Below are 13,702 nucleotides of genomic sequence, written 5' to 3' on the forward strand. Positions count from 1 at the left end.
GGCTGGTCTCGAACTCCTGAGTTCAAGCAATCCTCCTGCCTTGGCCTCCCAAAGTGCTGGGATTACAGGCATGAGCCACCATGCCCGGCCATTTTGTGGTATTTTAAATTTGTAATATGTTGTGACTTTTCTCATTCTAAATAAATACTTTTGTTCATGGTAAAACAAAACAAAACAGTTTTGTACTGTCCTTGCAATTTTTTTGGTAAATTTGTGATTGTTTCAAAATATACCAAAATTAATTAAAAATATTTTATCAGATAATTTTCCATGAAGTGTGGTCCATTCTTGCTTCCAGTTCTCTCCTGTTCTCTCTTTCCTCCCACCCTGTGGCCACTCCTTCTCCAAACCCTCTGCTGCACCCTTCTTCCCTTTCCCAGCTTCCAAACACTGAATGCCCAGGGCTCATCCCGGAAACCTCTTCTTTTTTTTTTTTTTTTTTTAATGTGTGTTTTTTTTGTTTGTTTTTTTTTTTGAGATGGAGTCTTGCTGTGCTGCTCAGGCTGGAGTGCACTGGTACAATCTCAGCTCACTGCAGCCTCCGCCTCCTGGGTTTAAGTGATTTTCTTGCCTCAGTGTCTTAAGTAGCTGGGATTACAGGTGCCCGCCACCATGCCAAGCTAATTTTTGCATTTTTAGTAGAGACAGGGTTTCACCATGTTGGTCAGGCTGGTCTCGAACTCCTGACCTCAAGAGATCTGCCCGCCTCATCCTCCCAAAGTGCTGGGATTATAGGCGTGAGCCACCGAGCCCAGCCAGTCTCTTCTCTTCTTTTGACACTTACTGCCTTGGAGACCTTATCCAGTCTTGGCTTTGCACGCTGTCTAACTTGTGAGGACCCTCCAACGTACACCTGCAGCCTGGACTCCCTCCTGAGTTCCCAAGTACCTGCCTGTCTCCCAGCCCAGCTTTGCCAGTCCTGTGCTTAACAGGCATCTCAACAGCCTGCCCCATCTGCCCAACACCATCAATCTTCTCATCCCAGCAAAAGGCAACTCCATCCTTCCTTTGCTTGGGCCCAAGCCCTCGTAGCCACCCTAGACACCTCACTGCCTCCCACATTTCACATCTAAGCAGGCATCAAGTCATGTTGGCTCCTCCTTCCGAGTGTACCCAGGATGGAACTGCCTCTCCCTATCCCCCCATCTCTCACCCTGCTCCAGGTCACCTTCAGCTCGCTCTGAAGGATCATGGTCGCATCCAACTGGTTTCCTTGCTCCTCCCCGGCCCCCTTCAGTCTATGTCCCTCCTCTGCTCACCACTGGGCAGTGGCCATTGCTCTCAAGCTCAGGAAAAGCCCAAGTCCTGTTCGGGCGCAGTGGCTCACACCTGTAATCCCAGCACTTTGGGAGGCCAGGAGATCGAGACCATCCTGGCTAACACGGTGAAACTCCATCTCTACTAAAAACACAAATAATTAGCCAGGCACAGTGGCACGTGCCTGTAGTCCCAGCTATTTGGGAGGCTGAGGCAGGAGAATCAGTTGAACCCGGGAGGCAGAGGTTGCAGTGAGCTGAGATCGCGCCACTGCGCTCTGGCCTGGGAGACAGAGCGAGACTCCGTCTCAAAATAAAAATAAAAATAGAAGCCCAAGTCCCAATCATGGCTCATGGCAGTGGCTTAGATTGGGACGCTCCAGAAGCCGACGCCGAGACAAGGCCTTGAACACAGTGTTCACTGGGAGGTGATTCCTGGTATATAGGAAGAGAGAGAGGGAAGTAAGACAGGGCAAGGAAGGAAGCCAAGAGAGGGAAGGCTAGTAAGGGAGCTACCTGTCTGGGCATGGCAGCTCATGCCTGTAATCCCAGCGCTTTGGGAGGCTGAAGTGGGAGGAGCACTTGAGGCCAGGAGTTTGAGACCAGCCTGGGCAACATAGAAAGGCCCCTCCACCTCTACAAAAATAAAAATTAGCCAGGCACAGTGGCTCACGCCTGTTAGCCCAGCACTTTGGGAGGCTGAGGCCGACAGATCACTTGAGGTCAGGAGTTTGAGACAAGCCTGGTCAATGAGTAGAGATGGCAAAACTCCATCTCTACTAAAAATACAAAAATTAGCTGGGCGTGGTGGTGCATGTCTGTAATCCCAGCTACCTGAGAGGCTGAGACAGGAGAATCGCTTGAACCCAGGAGGTGGAAGTTGCAGTGAGCTGAGATCGCGCCACTGTACTCCAGCCTGGGCAACAGAGCAAGACCAGGTCTCAAAAAAATAAATAAATAAATAAATAAATAAAAATAAAAAAATTATCCAGGCATTGTGGCATGTGCCTGCAGTTCTAGCTACTAGGGAAGCTGAGGTGGGAGGATCGCTTGAGGCCAGTTCAGCTTTACAGTGTGCTATGATCTACCACTGCACTCCAGTCTGGGCAACAGAGCAAGACCCTGGCTCTTAAAAAATAACAAATGAGGCCAGGCATGGTGGCTCATGCCTCTAATCCCAGCACTCTGGGAGGCCGAGGCAGATGGATCACCTGAGGTCAGGAGTTCAAGATCAGCCTAGCCAACGTGGTGAAACCCTGTCTTTACTGAAAATACAGAAATTAGCCAGACATGGTGGTGCATGCCTGTAATCCCAGCTACTTGGGAGGCTGAGGCAGGAGAATCATTTATACATGGGAGGCAGGGGTTGCGGTCAGCCAAGATCATGCCATTGCACTCTAACCCCACTGGAGGCCCCTGAGAGAGCCTAGAGCTGACCTCCCCACTGTCAGATGCAAAAGGCAAGACACCTGGGTGTTTATTCGCCATCTCTACAATAGTAGAGAGCTAAGGGGGCATTAACTTCCTGGCCTGCCCCACTCATGAGGAGCTGTTGCACTCCTCGCCAACAAAGACCCTCAGGCAGAGAGCTACGGGAGCAGTAGGAAGCCATAGGGTCTGTGTGCACCCGAAGGCAAGTGCTAAGGGGAAATGGGTGGAGTACTGGCAGCACGTTTTTCAAAGACCCTACGTGATCTGACTTTCTTCCTACCCCAGACACCCCTACGACCTCACCTTCTGCAACTCCCCAGCCCCTCACACACTCCAACCACATAACCTCCCTCTTGTTGTTTCTCAGACACATCATGCACACTCCTACCTCAAGGCCTTTGCACTTGCAGCCCTTCTGCCCCAAATGCTCTTCCGCCAGGCATCTGCATGTCTCCCGCCTTACCTTCTTCTTTTTTGCCGGGGGCGGGGATGGAGTCTCGCTCAATCACCCAGGCTGGAGTGCAGTGACACCATCTCGGCTCACTGCAACCTCCGCCTCTGGGGCTCAAATGATTCTCCTGCCTCAGCCTCCCGAGCAGCTGGGACTACAGGTGCAAGCCACCAAGCCTGGCTAATTTTTGTATTTTTATTTTATTTTGTTTTGTGATGGAGTCTCACTCTGTCGCCCAGGCTGGAGTGCAGTGGTGCCATCTCAACTTACTGCAACCTCTGCCTCACAGGTTCAAGCAATTCTCCTGTCTCAGCCTCCCAAGTAGCTGGGACTATAGGCGCAGGCCACCTCACCCAGCTAATTTTTGTATTTTTAGTAGAGATGGGTTTTCACCATATTGGTCAGGCTGGTCTCGAACTCCTGACCTCAGGTGATTTACTTGCCTCGGCCTCCCAAAGTGCCAGATTACAGGCATGAGCCATCCCTCCCAGCCTCCTGCCTTACCTTCTTTGGGCCTTTATTTAAATTTTATTTACAGCTCAGTGAGGTCTTCCTGGTGAAAACAGACAGCACTTGCCAATTAATAAAGTACTATTGGCTGAGCATCCCTAAACTGAAAATCTGAAATCCAAAATGCTTCAAAATCTGAAACTTTTTGGGTGCCACCCTGATGTCACAAGTAGAATATTCCACAGCTGACTTCATGTAATGGTTTGGAGCCAAAACATGAGCACACAACACACAGTTTATTCACTGTCTCCAAGGAATTAAAGACTTCTCAGCTCCCATCAGCGGCAATATGTCTTTTCCACACTCACCCAGATCCCCACACAAGCACACCCACAAAGCGTAATAAAACAGCATGTGTTCAGGCTGGACACGCCAACGGCAGGTTCCTCACATCTCACATGAGGCCAAGACCTACGTGCATTACTCACCGTGTTCTTTTGCTCATTCTCTGCCCTGTAGTATAAAGATATGGTTAAAAAGGTCAAAAAGCCCTGCAGATACCCCTCAGGGTAACGGCGATAAGAAAAAAAGGAGCATTTATGTATATCTGTAGCACAGAAAGCCAAGATTTTGGAGAAACTGGAGAGAGATCCAAGTGTGAAACATTTTACAGAAGAATGTGGTGTTGGAATGACCACCATGTATAGTTGCTATATATGCATATATATATATATATGCACCATGTATATGTATATGGCTGGGCACAGTGGCTCACATCTGTAATCCCAGCACTTTGGGAGGCTGAGGTGGGTGGATCACCTGAGGTCAGGAGTTAGAGACCAGCCTGGCCAACATGGTGAAACCCCATCTCTACTAAAAATGTAATAATTAGCCAAGCATGGTGGTGTGTGCCTGTAATCCCAGCTACTCTGGAGGCTGAAGCAGGAGAATCACTTGAACCCAGGAGGCAGAGGTTGCAGTGAGCCGAAATCACGCCATTGCACTCCAGCTTGGGCAACAAGAGCAAAACTCAGTCTCAAAATAATAATAATAATGATAAAGATTAAAAAATACAATGTATAAGGCCGGGTGTGGTGGCTCACGCCTGTAATCCCAGCACTTTGGGAGGCCGAGGCTGGTGGATCACGAGGTCAGGAGATCAAGACCATCCTGGCTAACACGGTGAAACACCGTCTCTACTAAAAATACAAAAAAATTAGCCGGGCGTCGTGGGGGGCGCCTGTAGTCCCAGCTACTCAGGAGGCTGAGGCAGAAGAATGGCGTGAACCTGGGAGGCGGAGCTTGCAGTGAGCCGAGATCACACCACTGCACTCCAGCCTGGGCAACAGAGCAAGACTCTGTCTTAAAAAAAAAAAATACAATGTATAGTAACCTTTTAAAATTTACTTTTGTAAAATTAATTTATATTTCATCTTTTTTTTCTTTACCCCATTCCTGCTGAATGCAAATATAGTAACCTTTGAATCAAAACACAGCATCGGAGGTAAGAGACTGAAAGCTTTGCCATTGTTGGCCTCTGCTGTTTAACCACTGATGTGGTATTCCTGTGATGCTACCATGCTGCTTAGGCACCCTAAATACATTATTTTTTTCATTTTATGAATGGTATACCAAATTTTTTACTACTAAGTACTTATGTGTAAATAGGTGCAAGAAACGGATTACTTATTGATAGCATATAAATTCAGAGTCAGGGATGGCTGGGCGTGGTAGCTCATGCCTGTAATCCCAGCGCTTTGGGAGGCCGAGGCGGGCAGATCACTTGAGGCCAGGAGTTCAAGACAAGCCTGGCCAACATGGTGAAACCGTGTCTGTACTAAAAATACAAAAATTAGCTGGGTGTGGTGGCACATGCCTGTAATCCCAGCTACTTGGGAGGCTGAGGCAGGAGAATCGCTTGAACCCAACAGGTGGAGGCTGCAGTGAGCCACGATGGCACCACTGCACTCCAGCCTGGGTGACAGAGTAAGACTTGGTCTAAAAAAAAAAAAAAGGAATGGTGGTGATGCCAATCCACCACAGTTTGTCCACCCGGGTAGCTGAGATAGGGACACCTTTGCTTTCTGCTGCTCCATGTGCACAAACTTTTTTTCATGCACAAAATTACTTAGACTGTTCTATACAATTACCTTCCAGCTGTGTATATAAGATGTATATAAAAGAGATAAATTTTGTGTTTAGGCTTGGGTCCTATCCCCAAGAAATCTCATTACATATAAATTTGCAAATATCCCAAAATTTTAAAAAAGCAAAATCCAAAACACTTCTGGTCCCAAGTATTTCCAGATGAGGGATACTCAACCTGTATTTACAAAGGTGACGGCAGGGTATAGAGAAGTCAGGGGTAATGAGTCCTCTCAGGGTTACTATAGCCAACCATAGTTACCATCCCTAGGCTGGAAAGGGAGAATGGAGAGGTATTCTCAGAGCCAGGTGGGCTGTGTGAGAAAAGCCTCTGGCAGGGGCTGAAGTCTTTGTTATTTATTTATTTTATTTATGTTCTTTTTTTTTTTTTTTTTAGAACCAGGGTCTCACTCTGTTGCCCAGGCAGTGGGCATGCAGTGGCATGATCATAGCTCACTGCAGCATCAAACTCCTGGGCTCAAGGGATCCTCCTGTCTCAGCCTCCCGAGTAGCTGGGACTACAGGTGTATGTCACCATACCCATTAAAAAATATTTCTTTATTTTTTTTTTTTAATAGAGACAAGTTCTTGCTATGTTGCCCATGATGGTCTCCAACTTCTGGACTCAAGCAATCCTCCCACCTTGGCCTCCCAAGGTGCTGGGATTATAGGCAATAAGCCACCGGGCCTGGCCCAGGGCTGAGGTCTTTAGAGGAGTGATGAGAGAGGCTGACTTGCCTTCTGCCCTCCAGTCTCCTGAAGATGCTTCCCATCAGCCATGCCCAACAGGAAGCCAGAGGGTAAGGGAGCCCCTTCACGCTGTTCACAATGTCAGCTTCCAGGCCCAGGGCAGGGGGCGGGGTAAATGGGAGATGTCCAGCACACTGTCCAAAATAGCAACACACACACTCCTATTCCCCTTCCTTGCTTTATTTTTAGCACTATTTAACCTATGACACATTTTACTTATTTTTGTTATTGGATTTTTGTTGTTTATTTTTTGTTTTTCTTTTTTGAGACAGGGTCTTGCTCTGTCACCTAGGCTGGAGTGCAGTGGCATGATCATAGCTCACTGCAGCTTCAACAGCCTCAGGCAATCCTCTCACTTCAGCCTCTGGATTAGCTGAGACCACAGGTGCCTGCTACCACACCTAGCTAATTTTTTTTTTTTTTTTTTTTTTTTTTTTGGAGAGATGAGGTTTCCCTATGTTGCCCAGGCTGGTCTCAAACTCCTGGGCTCAAGCGATCCTCCCACCCAGGCCTCCCAAAATGCTGGGATTATAGGTGTGACCCACCACACCCGGCCTTATTTTTGTTTCTTGTCCATCTCTCTTCACTGGAGTGTAAGCTCCACAAGATTGGGGCTTTTCTGTATTCATTCACTACTGTATCCTAGTGCCTGAAAGAGGGCATGTGTTCAATAACAATTGTTTGAGTAGATAAAGTTGCTACCTAGATGTAGCAGGCAGAATAATGCCACCAAATATGTCCACATCCTAGACCTGGGATCTGTGAGTATCTTAGGTTATGTGGCAAAGGGGATTAAGATTGCCAATGGAATTAAGGTAAATTAGTAGACCTTTAAATAAGGGAGATTATCTGCGGGGTGGAGGGTGGGCAATGGAATCACTAGAGTCCAGACAAACAAGGGTGAGGGGATCTAAAGATGTTACACTGCTGGTTTTGGGGATGAAGGAAGGGTCCACAAGCTACGGAATGCAGGTGGCCTCTAGAAGCTGGAAAGGACAAGGAAAGATTCTCCCCTAGAGCTCCAGAAAGGAGCGCAGCTCTGTTGACACCTTGATTTTAGCCCAGTGTGACCCATGTCAGACTTCTGACATCTAGAACTGTAAGATGAAAATGTATCATCTTAAAATCAGTGTTGGGCTAGGCATGGTGGCTCACACCTATTATCCCAGCGCTTTGGGAGGCCAAGGTGGGAGGATCGCTTGAGTCCAGCAGTTCAAGACCAGCCTGGGCAACATAGGGAGACCTGTCTCTACAAAAAGAAGAAGAAAAAGAAATAGTATTTTTCTAAGCCACATTTGTGGCAACTTGTCATAGCCACAAGAGGAAACCAATATATTAATCTCTGTTTTTAATCCAGGAGCACAGGCTCTGGAGCCAGTTGAGGCTGCTTTTTGGCTCTTCCTTAGGGAGAGAACTTGCACCTTCTTTTTCTGTGTAAATGAAACGATTAAATATTGTTTCTTCCTGGGGGATGTGGGAAATGGGTGGTGTTAGTTGTCAGGGTTTGGAGAGCTGGTGATTCATGGGACACTCATGACTCAGCGCCTGGCCTCCAGTAACCAGGCTGATTGTAGACACTCAGTAGATATTTGTGGAAGGATAAATGTATTTCATCAACTGATGTTCCATAATCGATTTCATCTCTCCTGGTTTTAGGACACTAAGGGGCCCCCTTCCTTTCTTTGCCTATTGTAAATACAATTTGAGAATCTGTGCATACAGGGGTGCTTTTGTTTTTGTTTTGAAATTAGTCTTCTGGCTGGGTGCAGTGGTTCACACCTGTAATCTCAGCACTTTGGGAAGCCAAGGAGGGTGGATCACTTGAGCTCAGGAGTTCAAGACCAGCCTGGCCAACATGGTGAAACCCTGTCTGTACTAAAAACACAAAAATTCCTGCTCACTTCAGCAGCACTTATACTAAAAACACAAAAATTATCTAGGCGTGGTGGCGGGCCCTGTAATCCCAGCTACTTGGGAGACTGAGGCAGGAGAATCACTTGAACCTGGGAGGCAGAGGTTGCAGTGAGCTGAGATCACACCAATGCACTCCAGCCTGGGTGGCAGAGCAAGACTCCATCTCAAAAATAAATAAATAAATAAATAAGTCTTCTATTTCTTCAAAGCAAGAGCCTCGCCAGGCTGCAAGGCTGGTGCTCTCCACACATGTAACGTGTACAGTAGTCAGCTGCCTTCTGTGCAGGGCTGCTCACTCACCCGGCAGCTGGGCACTGCTTGGCACAGGAGCCCCCTACATGGCTAGCCAGGCTGGGGCTGGAAGGTGGGAGTGGAGAGGAGGCAAACTAGAGGCCGTGTGGGAAGGTGCTTTGATGAATTCCCTTCCTGGGCTGGGCTTCTACACGGGTTCCTCCACCTGGGCATGGGAACTAGGGGAGGCTAAAGGGAGGGGAAAGGAGAAGTGCCAGTGGTGGTGCCGGAAGCCTCTTCCTGATGCAAGAGAAGCCTTGAGGCCAGTTCAGCAGCTCAGAGCGGTGCTGGCCAGGGCGAGAGCATCCAAACCTCTCTCCCTCCTGATGCGCGTCCAGGATCTGCAGTCCGGAGGCTGCACACCACAACCTATGCAGGGCAGTGGGGGTTTCCCCAGACGTCTGGGGAGGTGGGAGAGCCTGGGCCTTGAGAGGGCCGGGAACTGAGGAAGCAAGAATGCAGCTGCAGCCTTCTGCAGCCCGCTCTCCAGGTGGCACCCAAGCCCACCTCTGTGCGCCTGGGAGTTTGGTGCCCCTAAAACCCTCAAGGTTGCAGCTCAGAGAGGATTGAGAAGCAAAGCCAGCAGGAGAACAAAGGATGCTTTGCCGGAAAGGGAGGCACCTTCCACGAAGGCCTCCGGGGACTGGGGAAGTGACTCACTGGGCCCGGGGATGGACCCACCCATGGGGGCTCCGCGGGCCCACAATAGACCCACAGGATAGGAAAGGGACTGTCAGCCTCCGGCCTCCGGCCGGCGCCTCCCAGCCCACCCCCGCGGGGTCTGGTCTGCGTCCAGCCCGGGGCCCTTGGGGATAGGCCCTGTTCTCCTTAGGCTCTGCCAGTCGGGGCCGCCACCGCCGCTGCTGCCACCTGGGGCTGTAGGCGCGGCCCCTTCCGCCAGCCCTCCCTCCCCTTGGCCCTGCAGGGACCCGGGCTCCCCAGTTCTCGGCAGAACCACACTACTTCTCTGCCAGAGCGAGGCCATCGGTGTCACCCGAAGGTGGCGTCAGGCTCTGTCCCGAGGCTCCCCGGAGGCCTGTGATGGGGACTTGGAGAGAGCCCTCGCTGCGCGCACCGGCTTCCCGGGCAGTTGCACAACCTCCTCCAATTATGCTCCGTGCAGTGTGTGGCAACAGGGCGAGAATTCCAGGACCTTGTACCTACTCGTACCAATCTGCCTTCCCGCTGTTTGGCTGCAGGGCCAGGCGTGGCTCTGTGGGCCCGGGGAAATGGGGGTGTGTCCGCGTCCAGGAGGGCGTGGCTCGCGTCAGCCCCCGGAGCAGCAGCCCTGCCCTGCCGGTGCAATCGGCTCACCCCAAACCGCAGCTTCCTCGGGGGCCCCGAACCGGGTCCAGGACACAGAAAAGGAAGCTCTGGTGACATCCTAGACACGGGCTTCGAGCAGCAGGCCTGGCCCAGCTACGGCTGGTGGCGCCGTCCAGCCAGGGATGCGCGGCCTGGGTTCTCACGCGGGCAGGGCGGGCGTCCTCCCGGGCCCTAGAGTAGCTTGGGCGTCCCTGCCCCTCCCAGGCTCTGCTTTTTAAGACTTTGGCCTGGTTTGTGATTTCTGTGTTAAGAAGGATCCTAGGAGGGGGCCCTGATGACCTAGCTCTTATTCCACCGCCATGACTCCGGGTCCAGGAACAGCATTGTCCTCTGGGACCTGGGCGCTGTCGGTACTGGCTGTTCTGTGTAACGGAAATAAAGACAAAACCCCAAATGCAGCTGACCCCTAACCCCTCTCCTTTTTGTGTCCCCGGGAGTGTGCCTGCCTCTTTCTCTGGGTCTCTCATTAGAATTTCACAGAAGCTTCCTTTGCTATGGAGAGGCTAGTCTTGAGGTCTGAGAGGTGGTTCTCTCTACATGCAAATCAATGCATTTGGGATAATCCATGTTCAGTGTCATGACAAAGTGGAAAACTGCAATGTGGTCTGTCTTGCTAATAAATTTACACAGCCTCAAGTACACAACTGAAAGTAAACAATTCCTGGCCAGGCCCAATGGCTCACACCTGTAATCCCAGCACTTTGGGAGGCCAACGTGGGAGAATCACTTGAGGCCAGGAGTTCAAGACCAGCCTGGCTAACATGGCAAAACCCCACCTCTACTAAAAATACAGCAATTAGCCGGGCATGGTTCTGCACACGTGTAATCCCAGCTACTCAGGAGACTGAGGCACAAGAATCGCTTGAACCCAGGAGGTAGAGGTTGCAGTAAGCCAAGATTGCACCACTGCACTCCAGCCTGGGCAATGGAGTGAGACCCTGTCTCACAAAAAAAAAAAAAAAAAAAAGGAGAAGAAAAAAAGTAAACATTTCCTGTGCATAAACAAATGTCTGCTCCAAGCCTCATGAGCTATCTTGCCCTCCCAAGCACCTGCAGTGCTTGGCACATGCTGGCCACCAATAAATGGTGCTCTTGGGTGGTTGGGAAGATAAGGATCTTTGCAGGGAAGCAGGGATCCTTTGATAATCAGTGTCCAAAGTCTCAACAGATACATCAGCGCCCCTTTCCAAATCATGACTTTTCCTCAAAAAGCAAAACTCTACTCAACATATCCTTCCACTGGGGGTGGAGATAAAAACACAGAAGGTTCTCTTTCCCTGTGGGTAAACAGCTACCAACAGGCAGTCATGCCTGGATGCACAACCTCAGGGGTGGGTCCCTCCCCAGGAACGAGCCCCCAACTCTGCCTGCAGCTCCTAGGTCCGTAGAGCTCACCATGGGCCCGGCAGGGCTCTGCTTGTCCAGCTTTGCGGCTTGCAGGAAAAGAGCTCCTGAACCAGATCCAGGGATTAGCGTGGGATGAGGCAGGGTAGGCTTCTCTGGGGCTGGGGTTTCCCTTCCAATGAAAGCTCACCTGGGCTTACAGAGGCCATGGCTGTGAGAACTCGCTGGTTGTGAGATCCAGAAAGAGCACAGACACGCTCTTCTTTTCTGACCTTCAACCTTCCCTGGGGTTGTGTTCCATTTGGGTCACCTTAGAAAACTCTGGTGCTTCTAAGAGAACATCAGCGCTAGTCTTGGTGCTGGCAGGAAGCTGTCCTTAGCTGTCACCAACACTTTTTTCTTTCTCTTGGACCACAAAGCATTACCTTACCTCATCGGTCCTCCAGAGAACATCGGGGCTGCCTAGAATGTGGTGACAGGAGTGAACTCTTAATGGAAAGGGGTTCTGGAGGGAACGTTTCTGTGCTTCTCAGCTCTAGTTGGTGAATTTAGCAGTTTAACCTAAATACAGTTGTTCCTGGATAGACCTTCCTCCAAGCAGGTGCCCTAGACCATCTTTTGTTTCGGGCTTTATGTTGGACATTAGAGCTTTATCTTTGTGATGCCTTTGTAGGTTTCTCTGGATACTGACAAGAAATTTCATTTGATCTAATGAGAAACCTCTCACTAATAAAGGCAGGAGCTGCTTTTGACACATATGCATTAACATCATCTTTCTATTCTTACCATTTTTTTTTTCTGTTTTTTGAGAAGGAGTCTCACTCTGTCACCCAGGCTGGAGTGCAGTGGTGAGACCTCAGCTCACTGCAACCTCTGCCTCCCAGGTTCAAGCGATTCTCCTGCCTCAGGTACCCGGGTAGCTGGATCTACAGGCACGTGCCGCCATGCCTGGCTAATTTTTGTATTTTTAGTAGAGACGGGGTTTCACTATGTTGGCTAGGCTGGTCTCGAACTCCTGACCTAAAATGATCCACCCACCTCAGCCTCCCAAAGTGCTGGGATTACAGGTGTGTGCCACTGCACCTGACCCTGTTCTTACCATTCACTCTAAGCATATCCATTTGTAGAAAATTTTAAAATTTGTGGCAGTTAACGATGTGGGCTTTTACCCTATACAGTGACCCAGATTCTTCAGTGCAGGTAACTCCACATCAATCTCCCATCAGAGATAAGACGGCTGCCAGCCCCTGATCTCCAGGTGAGGGCAAGCCCTCTCTCTACAAGGAAACTCCTCCTTTGGGCGGGGTTGAGCAAAGAGAGCCACCCACATTCTCGTCACACATGTGACAAGACCAGTATTACTTGGCTGACTTGAGCCTTGTGGCTAAACACATTGCCTACCCCCCTTGAGATGGCCATCAAACTGTGACATCCTACTTCCTACAACAGCTACATCAGCCCAGATGTCAGACTCCATCCAGGCCAGCGGCTGCCTTCTCTGGCCATCAGTTGTCCCTCTGTCTAGACCTCCCTATTGTTTTGAACTGAGGCAGATTTCCTGCCTCCAACTGAATATCCCCTGGCAGTTTCCTATTTTTGTATTTTCCACCTTGTCATCTACTTAGGAGAAACTGAGTATCTTCCAGGGCCAGTGCAGCCATTTTCCTGTCTCTGGAGAATCAGGAGGGAAGGCAGGGCTTGATGGGATGCAGCCATCTTGGCAGACAGCATTCCCCCAAGAATGTGGATTGGCCTCCAGGGAGGGCAAGTGGGCAGGCTCTGCTAGGCTTAGTCAAGTTAAATATTATCTTGGTCAGTGGCTCAATGGATATAGTTTCCCCATTTCTCACATCTGTGCTTCCCTTTTTTTTTTAGATGGAGTCTCGCTCTGTCGCCAGGCTGGAGTGCGTGGTGCCATCTCGGCTCACTGCGACCTCTGTCTCCCGGGTTCAAGCGATTCTCATGCCCCAGCCTCCCGAGTAGCTGGGACTACAGGCACATGCCACCATGCCCGGCTAATTTTTTTTTTTTTTTGTATTTTTAGTAGAGACAGGGTTTCACCATGTTAGCCAGGCTGGTCTTGAACTCATGACCTCAGGGGATCCACCCGCCTCCGCCCCAAAGTGCTGGCATTACAGGTGTGCGCCACCACACCCAGCTGTGCTTTCTCTTTTTAATTTTATTTATTTTGAGACAGGGGCTTGCTCTGTTGCCTAGGCTGGAGTGCAGTGGTGTGAACATGGTTCACTGCAGCCTCAACCTCCTGAACTCAAGTGATCCTCCCACCTCAGCCTCCTGAGTAGCTGGGACTATAGGCACACGCCACCATGCGTGGCTTATTTTT

Source organism: Nomascus leucogenys, chromosome 10 (genome assembly GCF_006542625.1).
Source record: "Nomascus leucogenys isolate Asia chromosome 10, Asia_NLE_v1, whole genome shotgun sequence".
In the NCBI taxonomy this organism is placed as follows: domain Eukaryota; kingdom Metazoa; phylum Chordata; class Mammalia; order Primates; family Hylobatidae; genus Nomascus; species Nomascus leucogenys.